Source organism: Monopterus albus, unplaced genomic scaffold (assembly GCF_001952655.1).
Source record: "Monopterus albus unplaced genomic scaffold, M_albus_1.0 scaffold49.1, whole genome shotgun sequence".
NCBI classification, from domain to species: Eukaryota; Metazoa; Chordata; class Actinopteri; order Synbranchiformes; family Synbranchidae; genus Monopterus; species Monopterus albus.
The window spans coordinates 2,418,308-2,423,396 of NW_018127929.1; positions in this window are offsets into that span (position 1 = coordinate 2,418,308).

The window sequence follows — 5,089 nt, forward strand, 5'->3', positions numbered from 1 at the left end:
TATGTGTTTACTGACCTGTGAGGACATTTCAGGGAAGAAGCTGAACTGCTCATGCCGACTTTAAACACCAAACTAAATATTAACTTTTCTTTTTGTAGAGTGTAAAAGTTAAATAAGCTTCTACTATTAATATTTCATATTTATTATTAGTTTTGACCTGCATCTCATGGAGATTTTCATCCCTTAAAATTTTGCGCAAGGCACTCTCTCACCCTATTTTGCTTTCTGTCTCCCAAACAGGAGAGAGAAATGGGGAAAGTCAAGTAACATATAAATAAAAAGGTCTTGCCAAAGGCACTTACGCTGCAATCTCATGGAAATTGTGTCTTAGCTCAGCTAGTCCACTCACATTGGAGAATGTGCTCCAAATCAAAGCCAGAATTGTAAAGTCCTGCAGTCATTTGGAAGCCAGTGGAGTGAGGAACACATAATAATGATCCATTAGCGTCCTCTCTTTGCATATTCTCAAGACCTGCCTCTTATGGTAACATAAATCAGCTTACTACCGTGACTGAAACTGAGAACATAAGCACACGTTCCACTCTTTTCAGCTTCCTTTTGTTATTCATATGGAGGATTCACAATTGTAAATCAACACTATTATGGTGGAGAAATTTGATGAAACATTGTTAGACCCGATGTTGTTCCTCTCTGCCGTGAAGATCACAACAGCTGACATGCTATCAAGGAGCTGTGCGCTTTCTCTGGCCATGAGCTCTGTATGTGGCAGGTATTACAGTAACAATAACAACATTCATCTTTTCTGAAACAAAGCTTTACCGGCTGTGTGTATCGATACTAGAAAAGGTAGCAGGCAGGAGCGATCCTCACTTGGCTGCTCTAGCAGTTTTCTTCTTTTCTGCTGCTTTGCTTTCTGTAGTTCTAATTTAGCCACCCTAATCATAAAAGCATCGGCGAGCTGCTGATGTAGAGTAAACCCAGAGGTGAAATATGCCTCTAAAAATTCAATTTTCTTTCAAGTGGGCCAACACAACAAGGAACATGCATAGACAAAGACAGACTTCTCAGCTGCAAGATCAAATGGCAAATAGGTTGATTATTAGAGACAGAGAACAAACAACCCTGCTGAAAGGTGTTTTGTTGTGGCCGTCCGAGTAAGCACGCAAGGTGAGGACATGCGGATCCACTTGTGGTGAACACATACCAGCTTATCTTTTGAACTTTCATCTTTTATACACACCCTGATGCTGGTTTTACCAGCTTATGAATGAAGAAAGTTACAGGTTTGATGTGCTGAGCCAGTACCTTTTGGGGCCTTAGGTGAAACGGATGCTGTCTATACATATTCTCTGCCATTACGTTCCCCATCTAAGCTGGCAGGCCCACTGACTGCATATAATGTGAGTCATCAGTCTCTATTTATATGCAGCAGATGTTTTCCCATGTCAGCAGCCCATCCGATAAATGCAAGATGGAGAACCCTCCTCTTTAAAAGTGTTTCACATAAGTCTCCGTCCTCTCCTGTTCTTTCCTTCTCTTTGCCCACCAACCTTGGAAATCCCATCTCTGAAGCTGGGAAAACATGTTTTAATTAATGCCACGGTTTAACAATGGGGGGAAAAAAGCTGGAATAATATATTGAAACAAAGGTCACTTAATGGTTTTTTATCTTTTTGTGGTTGGCTTGATGATTTGTTTATTCTGAAACATGGATTAAGATTGTGGAACCTTTGAAAGCCTGGTAAAAGCCATTAATGGAAGGTGATTAATAGGCAGCTGGGATAAATGATTGCTATTGGTATCATCAGTAAAGTAAAGTGACTGAAATGGCCATGAGGCAGAATCATGTCCCTTCTTTTTACATGTGTAATTGAAAAGAAGTGCAAAATATTGAAATAATTAGGATTTTATTTATTTGCTTATTTATTTATGTTAGAGATAATCTGGTATTGACATACTGAAACATTGTGTTGGTGTAGAGTCAAATGATATTAAGTCATTTCCTTATTAATCAGTAGCCTAAACATGTTTTTTATATAAACACCAGCTTTAAATAAATTAATTCAAATCATTTAGATCAAAAATATTCATAATGATTTGATCATATTTAATTGAGGGTTAAGACTGATATTGTGTGAGATTGTCTGAAAGCACCTGGTCACTAAATGACCAGCGGGGGAAACTTATATGTTCCATTTTATTGCTGTCATGTTAAATATTGAACACAACATCATGTTTTTAAAAAAAAAGTTTCGGGTAAATTAAGACCATTATGAGAAGACGATATTTATAGAGCACGTTTTGATATTGAATAAGCTTCTAAAAATGAAACATTTTACAGTACTTCATTATTAAACCATCTCGATGTAAGCATAATGCAATCGGCTAATAGGGAAACTATTCAAATAAACATTGAGCAATAATGTGGTGTATTGCGATAATTTACTCCTTTTACCGGGTTTTCCTTTGCGTTGACAAATGAGATTTTTTGTAAAACTATTGACAACAGGAAAAACTCCTGGACTCTTGTGTGATATCTGAAGCACTAATTAGGTTCGACATGTTTTCAGAGTCCCCCCAGGAGGGACCTGGAAACACCGTTTCAAAGAAAAACCATCTCCCCAAATGGTCCCATGTAATATTTCCTCCCCTCGTCGGGTGGAGGAAAATTGTAGGGGTCATTAGATCACAAAAAAAAGGAAGAAAAGGAAAAGTGTCACAGTTTTCTTTGGGTATTCTTTGAACTGAGCGAGGGGATGTTATTGTATCAATTTGGCTTGATAGACCCAATTAGGCTGTTAGGCGTTCTCCCTCCTGAAACGGATTTTGTGCTCAAACGCTTTTGATTTTTGAGATCACTCAAACCAAAGTTTATTTTGGTTTTGACAAAATATATCCAGACCTCGTTGGAGTCAGACGATAATCTGTGTGATATTTTGTTAACTGTCCAAAACTCGAAAGAAGGAAAATTCCAAAAACATTTTGTGTGGAATAGAACCGAGTGGATTAATATTCGTAGCATCACTGCTGGACTTTAACGGGGGAGAATGAATCATAGGCTACCTAAGCTTGTGAAATGGATCTCACAATGTGACACAAAGTGAGCATAAATCACTCCTGGGTACAGAAACCAAAATGAAACCGCATTAAGAATAGTTTCCAGCCACTGCATGGCGCTAGGGAACTGCAGGATACGAGGCTCCTTCATTCACATGTTGACATGATGAGCCTAACAGCGGTAGTTAGGAAAAAGAATAATACTAAAAATACATTGTTATTATTTTTATATTTCTGAATAATGACTGGATCATTTCCAATTTGTAAATGTCGACACCAGTGGCCTATAATTAAGAAATAACTTGTGTCTGCTAATGCTTATGGTTTAATTTGAAAGGAACTTCTTTCACATGCATCAAATACAAGTCATTATTAAAAGTACATTATGTAAAAATTAATTCCTTCCTTGAAAATAGAAGATATTAATTTGCACGGCTAACAAAAATGTTTACTCGGTTAAATATACTCATTTATTTAAGCTTAATTAGCGAATCCAGGCTATTTACGCCCATACGCATGCATCACTCCTGAATATAGGTTACAGGTTGTTAAATTGGTTATTTTTGTTCATCTGTCAAAGCATCAAAATGAAGTCAAGAATACATGCCTGCTGTCTTGTCTTCATAATACTTTGGGTGGTAGAGGGTTAGTAGGCCTGCTGCCTCTGTGTGTCTGCTCCACGGACACAGTGCGCGCTGTGCGCTGGCCGTCTACTGACGCTGCAGCAGCGTGACACACTACACTGCATAGTTGATATGCTCCGCCACACACACACGCACGCTACACCGTACAACTCCAAAACAAACAAAAAATAGCTACAACAACATCAAAGTGCTACTGCAACTTAGACTGAAAGGCAGGAAAGTCATCCCAGCAAAGTGGCGTCCCTTGGTACACAAACACACCGGTGCTTTCCACATTACAGTAGCTGCTGTCCCCCGCCCTCTCATTGTACTGCTGCTCCTCTAAGAATATGGATTAGTACGAGTCACACAATGAGCTGGCCTGTTGACATGTCTGAAAGCGTCTCCTCAGTTTGGCATGGTCACTGTGTGCCCGGTGTTTGCACTATCACGGCTTTAGACGGCGGGGTTTCCAGTGCCTGGCCGCTGAAAGACAGACAGTCACGACATAACAACAATGCACTCACCGAGCACGGAGCTAGAGTCTTTCAAAAACCTACCTCAACTTCATCTAAAACAACGGTTACTCCAGGAAATCAAAAATGTTTATATCATATATTTGATAAAGCATTTTAAAGTAACTATTAGCATGCAAATTTAGTATGAAGCTAAATGTTTTGATTTCTGAACAGTAATTCAAGTTGGACCCATAATTCAGGATTAACAAGAGAAACCTATGATGGCTTTGCAACGACAGAATTGTCCAGAGTTTAATACTTGTGGTGTCAGTTATTGACCAAGTTTAAAATGTCAATTAATATTTTAATGAGGCGCCCTGAATGCCTGCTTAACGTAGTTTATAAGTCTAATATGCTTTGTTAAAAAAAAAAAACTATTGTCTGTGTATTTGACTGACTGACATACAGTCAGTTGGACTCTTGCTCCTGCTGATAAAAAATAAAAAGACTTAAACTACTTTATTCTAGCAAAAACTAACATGCATGGGCACTTTTACATTAGAAAAAAACAATATAATATAAAATGATAGTCATAGCTAAAGGGTCTCTGTAATTTAGCTTGCTTTTTGTAACGTTGTTTTGGTTTTAACTGGAAAACGTTTGCAAGTTATGGGACACATTTCAAGATAATTTGCATAATTTTGTTATTATTTAATTCTGACTGTATTGAACGAAAAAATATATTATGAGAAACTCTCCTGTCTAAACATGCTTTCTCTGGGATGGATGAATCAGTTCCTAAATTATTACATAACCCATCCAAGAAGACATAATGTCAATGTAAAATATATTCAAACAGTCAGCAGCAGCTCAAGTGATAGTGAGCCTGTGATAAGACGGGCTGAGCTGTGTGCAAATGTTACAACAACCGAGGTGTCTCATCTTGACAGAGAGGCAGCTATGTTTCTGTTCAGGCTTTTTCTTTGTCCA